Below are 24,586 nucleotides of genomic sequence, written 5' to 3'. Positions count from 1 at the left end.
AAACAGAATAAGGTGTAAATGAAAAAAGTGTTTAATATTTCTTGTAATGTTGTAGTGATGATCACAGACTCTTTCTGGGAGAAGAAACTAGGTGTTACAATCAATGTGGGGGGGCACTTTATATGTACTTATGTGTGTGCATGCTTGTGAGTATATGCCTGTGTGTATGTGTGTGTGTTCATGTGTGCTTGTGTGTGTATGTGTGTGTGTGTGCTTGTGTGTGTGTGAGTGGGGGGTGTTTACGAACACGTATGTGTAGATGGTGACCAGAAGACCTTGTTCCTTTGAGGCAGGGTCTCTTCCTGAGCCTGGAGCTCACATTTTGTTGTTTGTTCTTTGTCTTTTCAAGCTAGTGTGCTACCAATGCCAAATGACCCTCCCATCTCTGCCTACCTCAGTCCTGGGATAGACATACCCAGGACCACATTCTCTTATCACACAAGTGCTAGGATCCTAACACTAATCCTCATAATTTCATAGCAGGAGAGTTTTTAATACCTGAAGCTTTTTGTGAGCCCCAGGAAGCAACTCTTCTAGGGAGTCTCTGAGTGTTGACACTATCCAATACCTTGACTCGGCAGTAACTGTAAGCTTCTAATTTTATGATAATTTATAATATATTTATATATATGCACTGCTGGAAACATTAATGTATATGTTTTATATTGCATAATAAGGAATTTTTACGAAGAAATTAAAGTCAGGTACAGTGACATGTCTTTAATTCCAGCATTTAAGAGGCAAAAGCAGATGGATCTCTGTGAGTTCAAGTCCAGCTTGTTCTACATAGTGAATTCCAGGACAGTCAGGGTTACATAGTGAAATTCTGTCTTTCAAAAAGCAAAAATATAAAAAGAAATGATCTAACAGGAATTCGGGGTGGGGGCGGAAGGAAACAGGATAAACCAGGGAAGTTTTATGGAAAGAGATTATAACAAAGAGACAATAACATGGGAAGTGGGCAGGATAAGGCATTTTAAAAAGCTTTTAGAGACCCAGATCCCTTCTTCTCTTGCTCCTGGTTCCCAGGACACCGCTGAGCAAGTGGGCACATGAAAAAGAAAATGCTATTTGAATGAATATCAGAAAGTTGGGGAGCAGATGAGCCAACACTAGCAGGAAAGGAGATAAAATGTCTCTAGACAGTAGAAACTAGGAGTCAGTGTTTGTAGGGAAGGAAGAAACCCTGGATGCAAATGAAGTGAAGGAAAAGGGTGAAGGTAGCAGATCCATTACCCCTTCGTCAGAAGCACGAGCAATCCCTCTAATGACGGAACAGATGTGAATGTCGGTCCTCCAGCCCACGGGCTGGGGAGCCAGAACAACATTGCACACCCCACACCAGTGCACTAAGGGCACAGGGGATTTCTGGAGCTGTGGGAAGGGACTGTACATCACTCAGGTGGTTTGTACTGCACGGGTGTCTATAGAGAAGGAACTAGGAGGGACAGGCGAATGCTTACTCTGAGCTCCCAACAACACCAGATGAGATCAGAGAACTTGGAATTTGAAGCATGAATGGAGAGAGCTGAGAGTGAGCAGCCACTATCTTCTGTGTCTTTATTTTTTAAATTTTCTTCACCTTCTGCTACCTCTGCATGTCTAGTAGACTTCCTGTCAGAATGGACCCACTTCCGGCCATAGTCCACCTCCTTCCTTTCACGGAACCAAGCTCAGAGGACTTCCTGTGAGCCTATCAGCTCCCTCCAGCTAGCTCTCTTCGTGTTTCTTATCAAATACAAAGAACACTTCTCCAAGGTCCAGTGGCTCTCACGAGCCAATCAGTGTTATTTTCTTGAATGTAACTGCAAATAAGGAACAACAACAATGGCTCTTGGTGTTCTATCTTCATACAGGCAAACCATTCGCTCTGGCAGCGTGGCCCCCTGGAAGTGTGCTCTTTGCCAACTCTTCTCACTTGCCTGGTATGTAGAGCCATGATGAATCTCCAAGGAGAACAAGACACTTAAAGATGGGGGCCGGCTCCATCTTAGGACTTATACACACACAAAAAAAAATATGTGAACAACATTCAACTCAAAATGAACACAGCAAGGAAGGAGTGAATTAATTTCTTTCAGAAACCTTTATTATATGGTGTTTTTATTTATTTGGTTTTTTTTGTGAGGTGTTTTTGGTTGGGTGTTTTGTTTTGCATTTGAGCAAATCTCATATGTCTGCCACTTACGTATCCTGTGATCCAACAGAATTAGCCAGTAATTTTGGGAGACCTGGAGATGTTTCTCAGGAGACTCTAGGACTTCAGTGCAAAAGTGGATTTCATTATGAGAAAGTAAGGCTGAAGCCTCCAGGATTATCCATACTAAAGATGATACTACTGCAATCTAGAATTATAGGCATCCTTGGGTATACTTTGCTAATTGAATGTACTTCTCAAGCAGACTGAAATACTGCTATGAACTGATGGAGGGAACGTTGAGCTTCACTTGGGGGTGCCAAAAGTATGAGAAAGAACAGATATTTATCCCAAATATTCTCACTCCCCATCCACTGGCACACAAAGGCCATTGGAAAGCAGGTTCAGGTCATAGACTGTAAAATGCCAGGTTCTAAGCATAACCATTTGTGGTTCTCCATTTTACATCGCCAAGCCTTAAGGGGCACAAAAGTAGATGCTCCTGAGGAGGAAGGGAAAGAAGTAGAGGAAAGCCACCAAAGGGCATGGTGGTCCTGCATCCAAAGAAGTACATATCCAGCCAAAGCTCAGCCTTTAGCCTCCATCTCAACCTCTCCCAAGTCATCTTCCTTTCTCTCTAAACCTTCATGGCTCTGTGACCCATCTACCGAAAATCTTTTTTAAATTATTTTATTTTATTTTACTTACTTGACATCCTCCTTGCTGCCCTCCTCCCAGTCACTCCTTCCCACAATCTTTCCCCATCTTCCCTCTCCTTCTCCTCTGACTAGTTGAGCCTGCACTAGGAGAAAAGAAAAGGGGGCACAAAAGGCAGAGATAGCAAACACCTCCAAGGGTGCCCTAGCCCCACCCAAAGACCAACATCAGATATTGGGATGCTTGGAGGAGACCCACTAACCAGGCCCAAATCTTAACCTCTGCACCAATCACTGACTGCCATAGCCGGGTGCACTGCTCCAGGGGTAACAAAAGACTTCGACCTTCTAAAAAGCACCAACATTGCACAACGAGTTTCTATCCTGAGTTCCCCGAACAAGCCACAGCTTTGAGTATTCTGTTGCAGTGCCTTCAAAGAGCACAGGTCCCCCTAACCATGATGTTGAAATTACTCCAGGGTATGGGACTCCTCCTGGGCCACTTAAACACTAGCTTTAGGAAACCAAGAAGTGCAAACTAAGAAGAGAGTCAGTCGGTGAGGTTACCTGGAGGCTGATACCAGGTATCTCCTGCCAATTAGAATAGACTGGTGAAGCCTCCTAATTACAAGGCATTACTGTTCCCTGCTCCTGAAGATCTCAGATCTCACGCTCCAGAAACAGCCCTCCAGAAGTAACAGCAATGGTTTCCTGTATTTCGTTGAGCTTCAGGGTTCCCCTGTGGGCCGATTGCCAGCATGCTTTGTTTTATACCTCAACAGTCTTTCTACAAATTGGAATCTGGGACCAAGCATACTCATTCTGCAGGGATTTGGTTCTTGCCTGCGGATGCCGCCCACACAAGAGCAGCAACAGGCTTTTCAGTGAAAAGGGTTTGGTTTCAGCATTTTGCCCCAGTGCTTAGGAAAAGCTTTCCACCTCATTCCTGAATGGTCAATCTCAATCCTTCAGCCACTGGTTCAATCAAACAGGTCAGGAGTGGGGGGGAAGGCATCCAGCTTCATTAACACATCACCCTGGGAAGAGTGACTCACACATTCTTTAGACCTCTCTTCTTCCTCTCAGCCCAAGCTGGTAATCAAAGGGAAGATTGCTCTAAAATGCAAATCGGGTGTCTAACAGAAGGCGCTGCTGGGGGAAATCTCTATTAGAAGTGCTGGGTTTGCTAAAACGGCAGAGCCCCGGGGTGACGTCAGGGTTCCTTTGAGAGAGTCAAGACACCCAGAACCAGTATATCTTTGTTAAGATAAAAGCTCGTTTGATGAAACCGTTTGGCCTCACATCAAGAATAGCTTTAAAACAAGACTGGCTGGTCCCAAATGGACTTCCCCTAACACAATAATGTGTAATGAATGAGTGCCTGGCCAGCTGAGTAGCCAGTCAGTGCACCTATCAGCCAGATTCCAGTCTTCACAGGGAGAATGCTTCCTTTGACATTAAAATTCCCATAGAGCACAAAGTGGCCTGGCAGTGACTCCACACTCTGAAACTCCAGGGGCGCTGCTGGTTAGAGGCAGGTGGGGCTCCGGAGCTGTCTTGGATAGAATGTTGCCTTTATCCTTTCTCTGCTCTCTCATCCACAGCCTCTGAGGTGGGTACCTTAACTGGAATTAGATTATGAGTCAGATTTTACTGGCGGATAGTGAGGAGCACCTGCTGCCTAGATCTAAAGTTTGTATTTGAGTTCTTCACCACCCTCAGGCTGTTAGCGTTTCTTGTAGGCTCCGCCTCACGGTTACCTAGCAACAGCCAGGTGTGCCTAACTCACTATAAAAGGGGCTGCTTGACCCCTCCTCACTCTCTTGCTCCCTTGCTCTCTTCCTCTCTTCCCTCTGTCTCTTCTCTCCTCATTCCCCTCCCCCTTTTCTCTCTGCCTTTCTCTGTCTCTACTACCTCCTCAACTCCCCTTCCCATGCCCTAAATAAACCCTATTCCATACTCTACCCCTCCTGTGGCTGGTACCTCAGGGGGAAGGGATGCCTCAACATGGTCCCACAGAGGCACCCTCTTCCCCCACACCATACTGAGCCCCTACTAAACATAGCCCCGGCTGCTTTTCTTTTTATAAAACACAGCCCTTGATGAAGGAGGTGACTTACGTAGATGCCTTGGTGGGAAAGGACAAGGATGCAGAACTAGAGGGCAAACGGTGAGCCAAAAGATGAGGATAGAGCTGCAGACTCTTAACAGAGAAGCACTCTCGGGAGGAGAAACTGCAGGTTCCTCTTTTACAAGCACAAAGACTAGAGTTCAGATCCCAGCATCCTTGGTAGCCAAGCATGCTATGTCTAAAATGCCAGCATTGGGCAAGGAGGGTGGGGAATAAGGGAGGGAGGAGTGGATACATGCACTCATCTCATTGGTCAGAAAGTCTTGCTAACAGATGAGTTACAGGTTCACTGAGAGACCCTGCCTGAAAAAAAGAAGGTGGGAAGTCTTCAAGGAAGACACCTGGCACCAACATTCAGTTTCCACATGTATAGGCACACATGCATGCCTCACAGTAAAACACACACACACACACACACACACACACACACACGCGCGCGCGCGCACACACACAAATAATGTATAGGATGCAGAAGGCAGTAAAGCTTGGTATATTGGTGTGTAAGAGGGAGACTCAGGTTTCTGATACGGGCATGTAGGCACACAGCACAATGGATTCTCTAAGAATGCAGTTCAGTAGCTTCGCAAGGGAAGTAATGAGTTTTATTAGATTCAAATGTCCTTGATTTAATTGAATTTCACTTTTGATTCTCAGATGAATGAAGCTATAAATCACTTCTGAAATTATAAATAGCAATAGATAGACAGTGGAATTGTGTTGGAAAGAAACTCCTCTCTGCCAGGCTGGAGGTGCTCTTTGACAGGAGGCTCCTTCTTTGGCTTCCAATGAAGTCAGGTCTACCTGAGGCAAACCAGAATAGGGTGGTGGCAGCAGCAAGAGTCCACCAGCAGGATGCTCTCTGAGGTCTATGCTAGAGTCAAATACCTTTCTCCACCAGACTCCTTTGCTCCAGCTCTTATAGGTTCTGAGTGTCCTCCAGCTGGTGAGGCCTCCTTTCATCACATGTATAGATTTGAAGAAAAGCCCCTATGGTGCGTTCTAAGACAGCTCAGAATATAACTGCCTCCGGGACCACTCTGTCCTCCTCTCCAAGCTTCCTTCTGAAAACATTTTATCCCTCATTCTAAAAACATTATCTCTTGGGTGGTAACTTCTTGAAGTTTGGTTTTGTTTGCTTGTTTTTATGTTTTTTGGCTTTTTGCATGAGAGTTATATCGTTTAAACATCTTGATTTGAAGCCTGCAGGGAAATGGGTGCTATAGATTGCATTGAACACAGTATAACGATGGTGACAGGGTCACAACTGGTCTGTACCCATCATACTAGTACACAAAAGGCCTCTCAGCGCCCATCATCTGCCTTAGCCTGACAGCTGCTAGTGTTTTCTGTGAGTTATTAGATCAGGATACTCTACCTGCTGTAAGAGAGTACTTTACAGACTTGAGCTCAACTTGACCATTCCACTCATCAATTATGTCCACTTACCCTCTGTGCATTGATTTCCCCTCACAAGGCAGAGCAATTACAAATAGTCCCAATGCCACCTCTGTCACAAACTTAATGAAATGACATGTATAAGTTCATTCACAGTGGTGAATGTGTAATACGTGCTTCCTTTGACAATAGTGAGTGTTTCCTAAATCCATGTGTCACAAGAAGCATCAAAATGAGCTTGCACAATGGAAGCCAGTGAACTGAAGAAAGTCACATCCGCTGATCACCAAAATGTATAGTGTTATCTCATCTCAAGCAACTGAGCAGGTGCCTCTAAGAAACTCAAATCTGAGTCACTTAAAATGAAGTTAAATACATATATCTGGTGGAACTACCATAAGCTGTAAGTGATAGAGAGATGATGATTATTGATGATGTATAGATATGTGACAAATAGGTATATGGATAGGTGATAGAACAGATGGTGAACTGATAGATAGATAGATAGATAGATAGATAGATAGATAGATAGAAAGATAGATGATAGACAGACAGACAGAGGACAAATAGGTGATGGGTATACAAGTAATGGACAGATAAAAGAGAGAGAGAGAGAGAGAGAGAGATGGTAGATAGATAGTAGATAGATAGATAACAGATATAGATAATACAGAGATAGATGATAGAGGATTGACAGATGCCAATATAAACATATATTGTCACATTTATATGCATATATTATCTATGTTTATATATAGTATGTGTGAATATATATCCTGTATGTGTGAGCATTTATAATATATGTCAGAAAAAGAAAAAAAATAATATATGTCAGGTGTATTTGTATCATATATATGTGTCTACAAATCACATATATATGGAGTTAGTATATATATCATGCAAATGTAGGTATGTGAGATATATATATGGAAAGTATATCTATCTATAGAAATATTAAGTATATGAGGGTGTGCATATAGCATATATATATAGGATAGATAAATATATGTATATCAAGCTGCAGTTCAGCTCCCACCTCTTCCACCTCTGTGAATTCTGTAATCCTGAGACTACAATGAGGTAAGCCATGGAGGACAAAAACATAAAACATAGCTGTGTACAATCAGCCAGGCCAAGAAAAGAAACCGTCCTGAAGCTTTGGACACTTAACCTCCCTGTACCTTCCACTCCTGGGCTGTAAAACTCTCTTTAAGGGCCCTTGACTTTGCTTCAAGAGGACAGGCTTAAAATGCAGGGAGTGGGCAGTGGTCTCCAGCTGTCACTAGCTGCTGCATCTGAGCTATTGGTTTAAACTCAGACACAGGCTACAGATATGTGGTTTCTTCTGAAAGCCAGAATTGTTCCTGGCAAGTGATAATCTCCCTCTCCAAGGGTCCTGCTCGCTGTGGACTCCTTGGGCCTGTTTGGTGCTCCCTTCCAGGGGGACCTGTTCTCTATGGCCTCCTAGCTATTGCAGTAAAATATTAAAAAGCAGTGTGACCGGTTCAGCATGTACCATTCCATGCTTTCCCTCCCAGACTCCCTCTGACCTAGGTGGTCTGCAAGCCATTCCTGCATGGCATCTTGCCACACTTTGCTTTCGCTCACAGCTCCCTTGGTGGGTTGTTACCATGCCAGGCATACATGTCCCAATTCTGTGGCGGGCTTGGTACATCCTGCTGCTGAACTTTCTCTTGAACTCAATTAATTCACCAAATGAGAAAAACACATCATACAATATCTCAGATCCAATTGATAAGATATAATTTGCCCATTTAGACAGCACAAAATCCTATACATACCCATCCCTTGAAAATAGTCATAAAAATCTGTATCTATGCACAGAGAACGATCTTAACATCTGCCGCCATGTTCTCCCAGCTCCTCCTCACTCTGGCTCCTTCTCTCCCTTCTAAAACTTTTTTCCCACCCACCCTTCTCATCCAATGACAGGCCTCGTTCTATTCTGTACCTGCCTTCCTGCATAAAGACATCAACCCACACCTAGTCTGGAATGGTAATGGTGTTTCTGCCTCCCTCTTGTGAATCTGTCTTCTCTTGGTACAATTTTTTTCCACAGTAAGCTAAAATAATAAGGCACAGAATTAGAAACTGGTACGTTACCCCAACAAGTAATTACTTTCCTGAAAATGAAAGCTGGTGGGTCTATTTTTAAGAGTTAATTAGCTGACAAAAGAACTGTCTTCAGCGTACAGTGTATTGTAATCTGTGCTTCAGAAGACCGTGAGGTAATGGTACCCAGGCAGTGGAGAACTGGGAAGCCAGTGGGTCAGGCTGGCAGCCATCTTGAAGGAGCCGCCAGGAGTCAATGAACATGAGAGGTAGGTTTCCACAGAGTGAGAACAATAATAAAGGTCCACTTCCCTTTAAATTATTGATTTAAGTTCCCTGTTAAATTACTCTTCTCCCGTTGTCATAATGCAAATGGAGTTCAGTCATTATGAATGGCAGGCCCCAGGAGCCCCAGAAGTCACACTGTGTGATGAGGGAGATGGGAGCCAGCAACGACAGAGGAGCCATCTGTATACTCCTGCAGTACCACCTCACTGCAGACTCCCTAGGCCTCCTGGGAGCCTATACTACTCTCCTTTTGTTTGAGGAACACATGGTACACAGATGCCCAGGCTATCTCTTATCCTTTGGGCTAGACAGAATGTCTCCCATTTGTGAAAAGGCCTTACAGAAATGGAGGGTAGACTGACCCTTCCAGATGATTCCAGCAAAATGGGCTGCTTCAGCTATCACACCTATGCTCAACCAGCATGGCCATCTGCCTTACACACAGCTGTTATAGGATTGGCCTCCACCATGGTTCCATTGCAGTCACGTGTGCTATAAGAGTCTGATCTTCAGGGTAATAAAAAGGTACTAGTTAGTACCTACACTGGGATAGTCTCCCTTCAAGCAGAGTCCAGGCCAGAACTTCTGACAGTTTCTAGCAGAGGTTTCATTCTGACTTTGGTTCTATTTCACCGCGACTTCATTTAAAATAATATTTGTATTTATTCGTGACAATTTCACACACGTATACAAGATAGATAGATAGATAGATAGATAGATAGATAGATAGATAGACAGACAGACAGATAGAAAGACAGATAGATATGGGGAGATAGATAGATAGATACATAGATAGATAGATAGATAGATAGATAGATAGATAGATAGATAGATAGATAGATAGATATAGATCGATCCCCACTTCTGCCTCAACCTCCTAATCCCTGTCTGACCTTCATGTCTTCCTTTTTCTTATAACTAAGAGTCCAGTTAGTGCTACAGGTATGCTCATGTAAGCTTCAAGCCTGGATGTCCTGAGACAAAAATGACAATCTTTCCCAGCAGCCACCAACCATCAATATCCAAGGGTAAAGCCCCAGCCTCCTGAGCCCTCTCCCTAGTTCCATTTTTTAAAGGCGTCTTTTTACACACTCTGTCAATGAGTTCCACGTGAACAACCTACCAGAAGGCACTGACGGCCAGATGCCTCATGCAGCCTCCAAGACTGGTCTCCAAAGACCGCAGAGGAGAGTGAAATGTGAGCAGAAGCTAACGGCCAGCACCACAGCCTGTCCTGGCTTAGGCCGAGGACAGTCCTCTCGACACAGCAGTCAAGCATGAGAGATGTTGGAACACTCCCTCTATAGACCTCAGTTTCCCCTCTGTATCTCGGAAGGACAGCTGTTGCCTGTGTGTCCCCACAGGTGTGACTTAGCATTTGTGGGTCCTTGCAGACCCCTGCTCCATCCCTCTGACAGTCATCAGTGAGAGCTGGTGTACGTGTCCTTGAAAGCCCACACTTCTGGTCCAGGTTTTGTCACAGGAGCTTCACACCCTCAGTGGTCGTGGGCTTACAAAAGAGGGAAAACGCTCTACTTTGCCCCTGATGCTTCCCCTTTTTAGTCTCTTTAGGTTCAGGGTCACTCTGTGAATACTTTAGGAAGCTCAAACAGTGAAGACTTTTCCGCTTCCCACAGACAGGCTTGGAAAAGCCAAGTAGCCTCTCCCTTCACTGAGATGCCTCTGCACAGTAGATGAGACCTAGTGTGCTATTGGCTTGGCAGCTCTCTGGCGTTATGTGTCCCTCTGCAAGGCTGTTGCTGCAGCAGACAGGCGGGATGCTGCAGTCAGGTAGAAGGGCAGCTCCAGGCCATCTCTGTGTCCTCCAGACTCTCAGCAGCGACCTACCTGCGCCCCCTGGCGATGACTTCAGGACATGGCCAGTCTCTGGCCAAACTGCTTTCTGCTGCCCTCAGTGATTTTGCAAAAATTCAGTGACCCTCCTTGGTCCCTGCTGACACTGTCTGCCCTGGGGTCCTGGGGCATGGGAACACGGCTGTAGCCCCAAAGTCTCCTAATGTACATTTCGGCAAGGTAGAACCTTGCCTCTGGCAAGAAGGAAAGGCACTAGCTTTGGAGTTGGGAATACTGAGATTTGGTCCTCGCTGGCCCACTCTCCAGGGCCTTTGTCACCTGGACTGAGAAATAGAGGTGACCATGCTTTACTCACAGGAAAGCTACTATTAAATAAGGACACATAAAGCCTGGGTGGCATATGCATGCAATTCCGACTCTTGGGTCAGTGAGGCTGGAGGATTACTTTGAGCTCCAGGCCATACTGCCGTGCTGAATTAGAATGAGACCTGTCTCAAATGAATAAAGAAGTCAATAAATAAGAAAGAAAATGTGTAGCCCTATCTGCTTATACACATATAAATTAAAACACACACACACACACACACACACACACACACACACACACACATTTCCAGTACAAACTAACTGTTTTTACCCTATTAGGGTCTTCTTTTAAGTTTTTCTGACAGTCCGCTACAATTTTCTGATTGACTATCTCCTATTGGTAGCAATTTTTAATTAAGAAGAGCAGAGACATTTTCTTGTCCAAGATAGTGAGGAGATGCTCAAAGTAATGATGAGGCCATGGCACAGGGAAACAGAAACTAAACTGAAGGCCCGACCAGCCAAACCTCACAATTATACAATAATTGTCTAATATATGTTTCCATAAGTGCCTGCGGACGAGAATAAATGGGGCAAGGACAGGGGGTCTTCCTCCATCTATGGAGAGCAATCCATAAGTCATTGCGACCATCCATCCAGGAGATAGCAAGCGGTGCCAAAGCTTGTGAGCGGCAGCTGAACAGAGACGCAGTTTGGGAGTCTATCAAACCCCACCCTCCTGTTAGTAGCAACTCTAGAGCACAAACACAGGGAGCATCTATCTATTCGCGAGTGTTCGAGATCAACCTTAGAAATAGCACAAAGTGTAACCTGCTATGGTGGGATGGCTCGGGGAAAGGACACACTGTCACTTTGGTGCTATTCTTGCCCAAATGGCATAACTGGAAACTGTCCACCAAATGCAGACTGAGGGCTGTTCTAGAAGACAATCAGCCATAGTCTACAGGAGTCAAGGACAGACTGTTAGGAAAAGATACAGGAAGGTTTCCAGCTGAAAATCAAGTGTAGATAGACAAAAGGCAACCAGGCTCAACAAGCAGGCGAAAATGGATCTTGGTTATAGACCGTCACTATCATCATTGAAGTCATTGGAAAAATCTAAATGTTTGGTGCCTGAAGGTCAGAGTCTAGTATTACACTGTAGCTTGATATTGATGCTGCCTTGGTGTGATGCAGGGAAACGCCCGTGCTTACAAGGATGACATGGCATGGGTTTCAGCTTGCTTTCAGGGGGCTCAGAAGTAACTCTTTGTGTGAGCCTGTCCCGTTTCTGAAAACCAGAGGTTAATATCTTCAAGCTGCCAGAGGAGACAAAGGAAAGTAAGGGGTGGAAAAAGAAAATACGTTACAAGATCTGGAAACCATATTTGGAAAAGTGTACAACTGTCTTATTTTTAAATTACACCCAAAATAGCCAAAGGAACAAAACGAGGAGAAAACCCAGTGGATGAAACGAGTGTAGAAACGAATTGTGTGAAGGATGAGTCACAGACACCCAGCATATTCGAAACCGATTCTAAACAGGGAAAGAGATAAGCATCTCCAATTACAATATGATCATAGTTTTCAGAAACCAACAGGCATGTAAAACTGTTACCTGCGACTCACAGTAGAATTAACAAGGAATCCAGTGCTTAGTTCAATGAGAAAGGGAAAGGGTTGTACGCCTTGACATAACAAATTACCAGCTACTCAGAAGAGAGTCTCAGCCTCCCTATCCCCACAGGATCAGGTTCCACAGGAGAATACAGATGTGTTTATACTGTAGTAAAGCTGGCTTTCCAGGAGTCCTGTCCAATTTTATCATCGTGCATTTGGAAAGGAAGGAAGGAAGGAAGGAAGGAAGGAAGGAAGGAAGGAAGGAAGGAAGGCAGGCAGGCAGGCAGGCAGGCAGGCAGGCAGGCAGGCAGGCAGGAGATTTATTTGCACACTTTCAATGGGTGGGGAGATTCAGCTTTCCTAGAAATTAATTTAACGATGGTGCAAAGCTTGACCCAATAAAATTCCCCCTTTCCTTCCTTTTAGATGGAAGCACAAGTTTAAATATATGCAGCTATGCAGATTTACAGCAATAACTTCCTGTCCATCTGTGCCATCCATCTCTCATCCATCTGTGCCAAGGGTAACCAATTTCCGGCCAAGAGACAGGAGTAAGGGGCCACTGTGTGGCTTCTAGGAAAAGCCTATGGGGAGCAGGTCTGCTCTGTCTCCATGCTCCTTCCAGAGAGGCCATTTTTGCCAACCCTTGGTGAAGCTAACCTCCCACTCCCTGCCCCTAGTACTCCCTACCCTGACTCCTGTCGTCTCTTAAGCCTTTCTATGGGAAAAAAATAAACTCCCACCACGTGTGACTCCACAGTGTTTCTGACTTCAAACACCTGCAGAAAATCTAACTGTAAATGACATCCATGTAGGTCAAGGGCAAATAAAAGATTCCATCACAAATGAAAGGATAATTTGTACAAAATCAATTGTACTGCACATTAAATCCAATTGCTCATGAAAACATATGGGGTAGAGTTTTAAAATCCTTACACACTATTGTAAAATTCCTGAGGAAAAAATAAGGCAGCACATGACAGCTTGGTAACTCTCCCTACAGATCATGACAGCTTGGTGACTCTCCCCACAGACCATGACAGCTTGGTAACTCTCCCCACAGACCATGACAGCTTGGTGACTCTCCCCATAGATCATGACAGCTTGGTGACTCTCCCCACAGACCATGACAGCTTGGTGACTTTCCCCATAGATCAGTGGCTGTAGGTCACAGCCTTCATCAGAGAAGCTTTTTGGTGATTAACACAGAGACCTCCAACTGGTCTACACACAGGGGGACTGGAAGTGCTTGACTGGGAATGGGATGTGTATATCACGTGACTCTCCCTCTCCAAGGCTCAAGGGATCTTTGAGGAAGAGAAGGCAGAAGAAAACTAAAAGAGCCAGAAACGTTAAGTGACCACAGCAAAAGTGTTTTCTGGACACAACCATAGAGTTACACATAGGAACTCACAATGATTGTGACAACAGGCAAATGGCCTACACAGTAGTGAGCTTTGACATTTTGTCCCACCTTGTCACAAGTCCTTCATCAGGGCATTTTTAAGCCTGACTTCCATGGAGCTGGAGGGATGGCTTGGTCAGTAAAGTGTGGGTTGCCCGTGCATAAGGACCTGAGTTTAGTTCTCCAGCACCCACTTAGAAAGCAAGGGGTCATGGCCCACACTTGTGAATCCAAAACTGGGACTGGGAGAGACAGAGGAAGCCACAGAGCTTATCGTCCAGGCAATCTGGCCAACCAGGGAGCTTCAGCCAACTGCTGGCCTACACACACACACACACACACACACACACACACACACACACACACACACACCACACACATACAGGGGGGAGGGAGGGAGGGAGGGAAGGAGAGAGGGGGGGCGAGGCAGACAGATGGAGAGAGACAGATGGAGAGACGGAGACAAACAGAAAGACAGAGACAGGGAGAGACTGAATCTCAGTAAAACCATCAATGATAGCGTTGAGCGCAGCAGGGTCGCCCCTCTTGCATATCTGAGACCTGAAACTAACATCGCCAACAGCAGATACTGCAAATGGTTCTTTTTCCTGAAACGAATCATATTACAACATTGTCACTATCTTCAAAATCCTCTATGAAAAGGCTCTCATAGAAGAAATATCAACCCCTAGCTTCCTGTGTTACAAAAATGACACTGTGGATCAAAATGGGAATGCTTCCTAAAATTCATTGCAGAGAAAATGAAACCAGAAAACAGATGAGCAGAAATCAGAGGGAGGCAGGTTCGGCAGAGCGTGTGAGGAGAGTGAGGAGGGAGACAGGAGACATTCTAATGCTTACCACACAGTCCAGCTTCATTAACTGGAGAAGAACTCAGGCACGACCCTCCCACCTGCAGCGAAAGGTAAAGATGCGCCTAACATGGCATGGCAAAGCTGAAAGGCCCCCCTGCCACAGGTCTTCCAACATCGGTTAATAAGTTAATGGCAGTGAGACAAGTTAATATGGCTGCTTGGACTGAGCTCACCTGAAAGTCCAGACAATGGCCTCGAGGTGAAGACCTGCAGAGAACTGCTCTTGGAAGCATTTAAGTGCGGGCAAATAACCTTTAGAACAACAAAAATGGCTTTTATAACATTTCTATGCGCTTTTCTTCTCCCTGAAAGAGCGGGGAGGGGTCAGTTATTACATCAGGAAAATGGTAATTTTAATATTAAGTTCCATGAAAGAATGACACTGAGGTTTTTTTTAAAAAAATAAAAACAAATGCTTTTATTCTTTAGTTGCTTTATGACTGTTTCTTTCTGTGGCGACCTTAAATACAATACGGATTCATCATTAGGCCATCTCTATTCTGAAATGCCTTCTCTAGGGGGAACGACTTTTTAAAAACATTTTTTAATTGTGTGTGTGTGTGCGCGTGTGCACGTGCGTGCACACAAACATGTGTAAGTACAAATACCCACTGGAATTACAGGTGGTTGTGAATCGCACAACATGAGTGCTGGAAACTGAACCCTTCTATCTGCAAGGGAAATACTTGCTTTTAACCACTGAGCCCTCCCTCCAATCCTAGAAAATAATTTTTAACATTTAAAAACAGTTTTGCTAATATATGAATCAAACATATGAAGGTGGTTTGTTGACCAATCCCATATTCGCATATGGACTCTAGAAAAGGTTCTTACTGCAAACAGAGGAGCTCAGAGAGTAGCATATGGAGGAAAACTGACATGAGTTAGGCTGCCCAGCAAGCTGGAGGCTAAGAATCTCAAAACCTCAAACACCTGGGGACAATGGTCATTTTCTGCAGGATTTATCTTCTCTTTTGGACTTTGCTGTATTTATTTTGACAGTCACAATGCCTGGATAATCACACCCTTACCATTGGTATGTGCTTGGCCCTCATGTGTGTGTTACATGTATATATACATATATGTAAGCATGTATTCATTGTGCATGTCCCTAATTTAGGCTTAATAGTATATCGGTGGACTGTAAATCTACTATTCAAAATAAAGCTGTCACCGGTAATGCTCCCCACTGTGCTGTATACCTGCTTCCTGCATCTTAATGCTGTTTTTCTGTTCTCATATTTCTTTCTTACACCTCTATACTGTGTCTACGTGCACTCTGTTGTTTTTTTTTAATGTTCTTTGAATGAAAAAGACCACATATGCTGACAATCCCAGTCATCCAGCCCATCCTCACTGAGAAAGACGGTAATTCTATCTTAATTTTTGAGCTGAGGTGCTTACTTGCAACTAAGATAGAGTATTCAAATAGAAAAGCACGTGCACACACAAACACGCATTCACAAAGAGTCATGCATACACACAAGTATGCAGAGTACACCCACAAGGAGACAGGCATGTATTCATACTCACAGGCATGCAAATATATATATATATGTATATATATATATATACACACACATATATATGTGTGTGTGTGTGTATTCATGTATGTACACACATACACACATACATATGTATACATGTATGTACACACATACACATACATATGTATACATGTATGTACACACACAACTCTAGTATTCAATACTGGATACATAAGCATGTATGAATTGCTGCAGAATTTTCACAGCTCCCCAATTAAGGAGGATCCGACTACGTTAGAAGCTAACTCTGGTGTCTGAATCATTTTTAAGAATACTCAAATGTCCTTCCCAGCAATACAGCATCTACTTAGTACTAAAGATTAGTGCAAAAGAGTTGAGCGTTAGCCATTTATGAAAATCCCACGCTCTTATTCCTCAGGCCTGCAGGTCGTTTACTTTAGCCTACAGCTAAACATGATTGGTTTGTGTCATCTGTGGTCATGCAGAATAATTAACAAATGAGAGGGGGAAATCTGGGGAAATGGTTTCTGCCTGCCTGTGGTCTCATCTGTCTTCCTCAGCCCTCTTTGGGATGTTAATACTTGCACCTTTCCAGCACCTTCTCAGCAGGTGCTGGGTAAGGGTTCAGACTTTAAAAGGTCTAGGTAGAAGACACTATTTTGTTTTCAGGAGGCTTCAGGGCCTTCTAGTTGCTTCCTTGGCTCAAGCTCTTTGTATCATTATTGTTTATGCCTCCACAATCTTCTGTAAAGGACACTTTAATCATGCATCTTACTCCGGTGAAATTCCCACAGAGCCTCCGCTGAAAACATTTGCCCTGTGCCGGGACGCAGGCAGGCCTCTCCTCCCAGCCCAAATGGCTGTCCATAAACTCGGCTATAATGGATCCTCCTAAGAATCGCTTTTAGTGCCTCGTATTTCATCATATAGTGAGTGGTTTGGGTAGTCACTACCTAACCAAAAGAAACCAGCTTCTGAAACACGGTCATTTCCTCTCAGTGAAAATGCCTGGCCCCTAAAGACCAAGGTCAGCCGCCTGTACGTATTACTGTAGAAAGAGGAAGCGAGACGCCGGAGAGCTGACCTCCACTGAGAACACACACTTCCTACTGAGACGCAGCTGTCGTCTTCATGTGCAACACTTGAAGACATCTGAATACTGTTACATGTAAAATGGACTTCAACTATCTTTAAATGCTGCTTCGTTAGAGAGAGGCACTCTGTTGGGAATTGTCGTGCTACTTCCATTTATGTTTAAATCTTTGGTTGGAATTTAACATTATTCATTTTCCGGTTTCTTTCTTCTCTACTTTGCTCATCCATCTAATGTTAATACCTCGGACCCTGAGGTGTGATTCTGAATGGGCATCTACTGTTGTTTGTTTCAGAAGCAAGGGGATGTGCTGCCCTACCATGGCAGACTGGACACACTGAAGATAACCTGGTGCTCTTTTCAGAGGTCTTTATCATTGCGGTGGGATTCTTGGGGGATTTAGAGATTGCTATAGATATACATCTTGGCTTTACAACTTCCTATAATGAGATGAGGCATTGCTGAACAGGACCACACCAAAGACCTCCGCATTCCCCAGGATCGTCATGCACTTCCTGCTCACTCCCTCTGTTGCAGCCTGAAGCCCTCTCGTGCTGGGGCAGCACCTGCTTGCATGTGTGCAGAATCTGCTGCAAATCTTCGAAGTCCTGCTAGAATCCAGCACTATCCTTTCCTTCACCTAAATACAGGACTGAGAGAGTGGTCACATCACACAGAGAGGGGGCATAACAGGACGCCTGTACACAAGTGCATTATATCAGCTTCCTAAGTTCCAGCTTTGGAAACCCCCTCGCTCCTGGGCTTGAATCTTGTAAACGTGACTCACTGTCTTAGAGCTGCCAGATCCCATGAAGTCCTCACCCCAAGCTCCACCTGGAAACACCCTACCTATGTATCCAACTGCCATCTCTCTGCAGTTGCATCGACTCGTTTGAACCGTCAACTCAACACAATCTCAAATTACCTAGGAAGAGAATCTCAGTGAAGGATTGTCTTGATCAGGTTGGTCTGTGGGTGTGTCTGTAGAGGAGTGTCTTGGTTGCTTGAATTGATGTAGGAAGACCCAAACGAAAAGTGAGTATCGATCTCTTGGTTTGAGGGATACTGGATAGTACCAAAAAGGAGACGGTCATCTGAGTGTACCCATGTCACTGTTCTCTGTCCCTGAGTATGAATGTGATGACCTCACTATGGTAGACTGTAACATGAAACTGAGCCAAACCCTTAGCCCCTATGTTGTTTTCACATGTATGTGTTCACAGAAACTAGTAAGGAAACTAAGACGAAAGTCTTCCCTTAAACTCACGGACCCTTCCTCCGGCCTGATGTAACTTGGCTCCATCGTGGGCTGGTCCCCACCCTGTTCTCTGCTATTGGTGGCTGTGGCTTTTCTTTGTTCTCCCCAAGGACTGTTAGTTCACCTTGTCAGACTTCAGTGAAAATAAGTGGTTAACGAAGTGGTGACTTGGCCATCAGAAAGAAGAAATTTCAAATCCTTCACAAGGGACTATGACTGGCACATGATGCTTTATCTGTGAACTCAAACATAGCCCCTCACATATCCCTGTTTCTGGGAAGAACCACACAACTTGTGAAATCCCTGTATTTTCCTAAGTGGTTAATTCATTTGGTAGTCATCTTCTGGCCTCAGAAATGGGTACGACCCATGAATCTGTTAAGGTGTGTTTGGATATATCTTAGCAGCAGCCATCAACACTATCTAGAGACAGAACAGTGGGCACCATGGAATGTCATGTCAGGGCACACAGTAGAAATAAAGAATGAATTCTCACCTTGCAACATCCCAGCAGCCTTTTGTGCACCTTTTCTCCTCCCAGAAAACATGTTCTCTCCTCATGTGAACATGGTTCCCGAGCACTGCCACTAGATATGCTTTCGCTCTCCTTAGTAAGTGATAGAAACCGTGCTTCCCTAGGCTTTGACAACAAACGTGATTTCTGTGATCTGACTTTTGCATGCGTGGCCGTGTGGGTGCAGTTACTAGCAGCGTATCTCATATGGTAACAATGTCTTATGCATAGCAAGGCAGAATTGAGTCAAACTAGGAGTGTGTGGACTTCTGCCCAAGTACTAACTAGGCTTGGTGTTGCTTATCTTCAAGGTATAAAAGAGATTGGGCACATTCAGGGTCATACAGCCATATTGGGTGCTGGGATTTTTAATGACCTCCTTTAGTGCACCTGGATGGGAGGGACTGTAGAGGATGGTAATTAACTTGTTCTTTCCTTCCATTGTCTTAGAGACCAATAGTTAAACACACCAGGCACTTGGCTCAGATCATGAGTATGAGTATAACTTCAAAAAGAAAAATATAACTAAGCAAGCAACATCATCCCTCACATTTTCTAAAATTTTTATTAACATCCTAGAAGTCTCCATGCCCGTAGGGTGTAGCATGGTATTTCAGTACAAGTATTTACTGCCACTATCCATGGTTAGGTCTCTAAGATGAAGTTGTTTTATCTTTTCAGCCAATATTAACTGAATTCCTACTATGCACTGAACACTCTCTTGGGCTACAAAAGGCAATAGATTTTTCCCAGGCATTTATGTTTACATAATCCAAAGGAAGACATAAAAATCAATAATCATAGAATAATATGTGACCTGTCTCCTTTCATTCAAGTAGCGCAGTAACTTTGAGATCCTGCTACACTGTAGCATGTACTAATATTTCCTTTTTATGACCAAATCATGGTCAGCTGTGTGGATATACTGCCTTTTATTTATTCATCCTTTAGCTAATGGACACTTGGTCGGATTCCAGTTTGGGACTGTGGGTGATGAAATTGTTCTAGATTGACCGTTTTGATGGTTGTATAACTCTGTGAATATGCTAAAAGCTACTGAATTGTATTCTTTAAGAGTAAACTAATGGCCTGTGAATTGTATCTCAATAAGGCTATTACCAAAATGAAGATGCGAAAAGAAACCAGCAGTCGAATTGCAGATGGCGCATCAAGAGAGCCCACGTGATGTGGCTCTAACGGAGTGGCTAGTTTGAGGCGCTAACTGAAGGTGTCTAAGAAAAGGGGAACCTCTCAGCTGTCTCAGTGAATTCTCAGAAGACACCTACATGGCAGGAACCCTGGAGAGGTGAGGAAGTTCAACACTGATGTTAAAAGACATAAAGCAGAATGCTGTACATAGAGAGGCCCATTCAGCTGTCTGCTGCTAGAGAAATACATCATTGGCGACAATAAAATGGCTACCACCACTGAACCTGATTTGTCTTCAGGACAATATTTGACTCCACCCACAGGCTTGATGATATAAATACAGAGGCAGCTCCTTGTTTGTTTAACAGCCCCTGCTCATTCCACAGACTGACAGAGAGCTACCGTGTAACTTGTGTGTGTGTGTGTGTGTGTGTGTGTGTGTGTGTGTGTTGCTACTGTTTCTAGGAGGAAGGGAAGAAATTAACTTAAAATGTTAATAAAAATTAGTATAATCTGTGCATCAATGTGAAAAGACGGCGTTGGGGAAACAAGACCGCTTTGCTGTCCCAGGATCAATTTGGATCTGAACGAAATTGAAAACAAAAAGGTTTTAAGGTTACAAATTCCTCATGAGAGAGAAAGTCATAGATAACCATCATCCGTGACTCTTTTCTATTTCATGACACACAATTTGAAAACCTATCAAGTTTCTGCCTTGGGCCACATTTTACAAATGAAACCAGACAAAAGATATGTTTACAAACACGGCTTCTGCTTCCCCCTTCCTCTGCAAAGTTCTCTGAACACTAAGTGAGGATGCTAGACTGTTGGGCATGAATTATTTTGGTTACGTTTGGACTGACATGTAGAACTATCAGATGTTAAAAGGTAAAAGGACCCTAGTATGGTATAACATTAGATATTCAATGCATTCTTTCAAAAAACTGACTCTAAAAGTCTGTGTGTATGTGTGCTCACTTGAGGGGCAATAAGTGAGTTCCTCTGGCACCAAGCACTCAGTGGAATTGATCTCCCTGTCATAATGAGGGTGTGAAACTACATATTCACTAACTCACTGTCAATTCCATGATTCCTGATATTACTGAAAGTCTTACTATCAGTAGGCTATGGTCAGATACTGACTTGGGGGAATCTGGGAGCTTATAAAATTTGAAGAATGAGTCACTTTAAAGAAAAAAAGGAAAGCAAATAACAGTCCAAAGTGAGGTAGAGGGGCTAGGGAGTCAGTGAAGCTATGCACACAAACATGAGAATTTAAGTTGCACCCCAACTTATGGTATGGTGATGTACACTTATGATTGCAGCACTGGAGAGGCAGACACAGAGAGATTCCTGGGACTTGCTCGTAAGGCAGCTTAGTCTATCACCAACACTTGGGCCAATAAGAGACCCTGTGTCAGTAAGGACATGGTAGATGTCTCCTAAGGAACAATACCTGAGGTTGACCTCTGGCTTCCACACAAAAAACACCCCAATGTACAGTTGATAGAATATGAGCATACGAACTTCAGATTGGATAGTCTCGCAAAAAGCAATGAAGCCCCCATGTTCTGCTTCCAGTGAAAACGTAACGGATTCACTGACAGTGCTGCTTGTACTGAGTACAGTTAAAACGGCTTACTAGCAATGAGCAGGACAAACCCAAGCAAGAAAATCTAGTGAAGAAAAAGAAGGCCAAGATTAGAAGTAATTCTATGATTATCCATAGCTCATTGCTAGAGACAGGAAGGACATCACCCGCTGTAACAGTCAACTCTCATACACTCAAGGAGAGAGCCAGAGTTACTTATATAAATTAGTCCAGTAGGGGAGTGAACAAGCACGGTGCCTAGAAGGCTGTTCTCTGGTGTTCTATGGTAAAGGAGCCATGTTCTACAGGGAGTCAGAGAAGGAACATCTCCAACAAGTCCTGGGCTAAACAGGGGATGAGGTACACAGCTGGACTTCTTACTACTTCATACTACTCATAAGCTTCATGCATACTACCGGCACCCTATAGCATCATGAGCAAAGCTGTGAGTGATGCTAACAATGAGGTCATCTTCCTTCTGCCATCTTTTGAGCAGCAGGAAACTACCCTGTCTCCAAGCTGGAATATATGTACATTCTCTTTAGGATCGATCTCGTTAGTTAGTTAGTTAGTTAGTTAGTTAGTTAGTTAGTTAGTTAGTTAGTTAGTTGTTAGTTAGTTAATTGGTATATAAAAATTGGCTGTTCTTGGCAACTCCTTAAACTTCTAATGGTGAGAACGCACGGTAAACTTAAATAAATCTAGGTGCACAATCATGATGGTCCTGATCCGAGCCATCTTCTAGAAGGACCCACAGCTACCCACCTAACTTCAAAGGATCTTTATAAATGTCTCCTCCAATCATCTGTACTGTCTGTACCACGAAGAAGTGCCGTTCAAATGAAACATCCTTGTAAGCAACTTCACACACAACAGAAAAGTTTTGGAGGGAGAGATGCATCGTGGGAAAAAAGGACTACAGAATGGAAAATAAGCCATTAAATACTGAAGGAATTGCAGTCAATTCTTAATTAACTGGGGTAATTCATGTGGGTGGGATGGAAAGGGGGGAGAGGCCTGCAATGCAACTAAAATTAAATAAACGATATCAATTATTGAGTACAAGAGTGGTTTAACTCTAGTTAAGGCAAGGGAAGCCTAATGCATCAGAAAAGCCAAGACCTGATGAGCAGTTACTATGATCTCCTAGGCACGAATGAATAGACACAAGTCAGGAGGTGGGCAGGGGAGTGGCCGGCGCCCACAGGAGGAAGCTGGTGTTGCCAGCAGCTCTTCTTTCCCTACTATCAGAACAGCTTATTCACCCAGTCCAAAGAAGAAGAGATGTGGGTAGCCCTGGTCTGTTTATATATTGATGCTAATTCTGCTTCCCCAAGAGGGGCTGCCGGGGAATGAATCAAGTACTCAGGTGACTTCCTGAAAACCTCCCCCCAGTGAATAAAGATCTCTAAAAACCAATCACTGGGACCCACCCCCCTTTCAGGTGGCAGATCCGTTTGGATCCAATGGCTCACAAATTAGGATGCTAGTGAGTGAGTCCAGTGATTGTGTTACTTGTTGATTCTAAACTAAGATTGTATGGGAACTTAGCAGCCAAGTAGCCCTCACTCCTGACTGTTGACTTCAATACCCCTGAAGGTAGGGAGTGCTCCAAGGGTGGGTCTCCAAGGGGCTAGAAAATGCCCCACCAATCTGGCTAAGATAAAGAAAAGATATAAAGAGAAAGTTACAGAAACTTAAGGGGTTAAGATAAGTTGCTGAGAGAGTTAGTGTAGGTTGCAGAGAAAGTAGGATTGAAGTGTGGTTCAGGGTCTGTGCACATAAGTGGACAGCATCTAGTAGCTGTAGAGGAAGATGCAAAAGATAGCATAGCAGAGGGAGGGGGGAAGTAAGAAACATTTACCCAGGCCAAGGACACAATATTCGTGTGGTCAGGGAGTAGGCTGATGTTGACAGGTTGTCAGAAAGGTCACAGGTTTGTCCTATCTATTAGTCAGCAGGATGTCTTTATCATATTATTATTTTTCTTGACCACCAGATTTGTATTAGTCTTCTGCAGGTGGCTGGGGATTTTCCATGAACCCAGTCATACTTAATTCTAACATCAACAATGGAGGGCTTCAAGGGCATCGCTCCCAACAAGGTAGAGAGATTTCAGAGCTCTGGGTCAGAGCATCTGCCAAGATGAGAATGTGCGGGCCTGCTCCCCCCACCCCAGCACAACCCTGTGTCTGTCTGGCCAGCCTGTTCACTGGTGCACTGCCAGTGTAGTGTGGATTGCTTTTTTTTTTAATATTTCACTCAACAAAGAGAGAAGTTGGCATTTAGCAGAGCGTACTCAGGCTGTCCCAAGAACTAGAAGGCTGAGCCAATTCAGCCCCACCATGATCGTGTGCCTTGTGGCCATCGGAAGTACCAAAAACTCAGCCCGTGGGGTGTCCTACAGTTGACTCTCACTTCAGCTGCTCATTGCCTGAGGGACTAGGACAAGTCACTAACCCTAGTAGAGTTTCCCCAGCCCTCCTGTGGAATTCACATCTGTTTAAGGCTTTGCTATGAAGACAGAATGAGACGATCTGTGATTCCCCTCTAAGGAGATGAGCAAATTAGCCATGCAGAAGCTGCCTCCTTCTGAAACATGCCGAGGAGGATGGAGAGGATATAGTGGTAAAAGGATTCTTCTGTGCTCTCTCCAAGGTAAGTTCGGGAGATGCAGAAATATAGAGATGTAAGGGAGGAAGAGAGGGAAGACGATGAAAAGGAGGGGTGGTAGAGGTGTGGGAGGAGGAAGAGGAGGAGGAGAAGTGAGAA

General features: G+C 44.1%; 1 pseudogene; it reads right to left on the bottom strand.

Annotated features, from left to right (window-relative positions):
• The window catches only part of LOC116914357, a 70,165-nt pseudogene that overhangs the window by 9,924 nt on the left and 35,655 nt on the right, over positions 1 to 24,586 (bottom strand).

Source organism: Rattus rattus, chromosome 13 (assembly GCF_011064425.1).
Source record: "Rattus rattus isolate New Zealand chromosome 13, Rrattus_CSIRO_v1, whole genome shotgun sequence".
Taxonomy (NCBI): domain Eukaryota; kingdom Metazoa; phylum Chordata; class Mammalia; order Rodentia; family Muridae; genus Rattus; species Rattus rattus.
The sequence above is the reverse complement of the archived record's forward strand: the minus strand, read 5'-3'. Positions and strand labels throughout refer to the sequence as shown.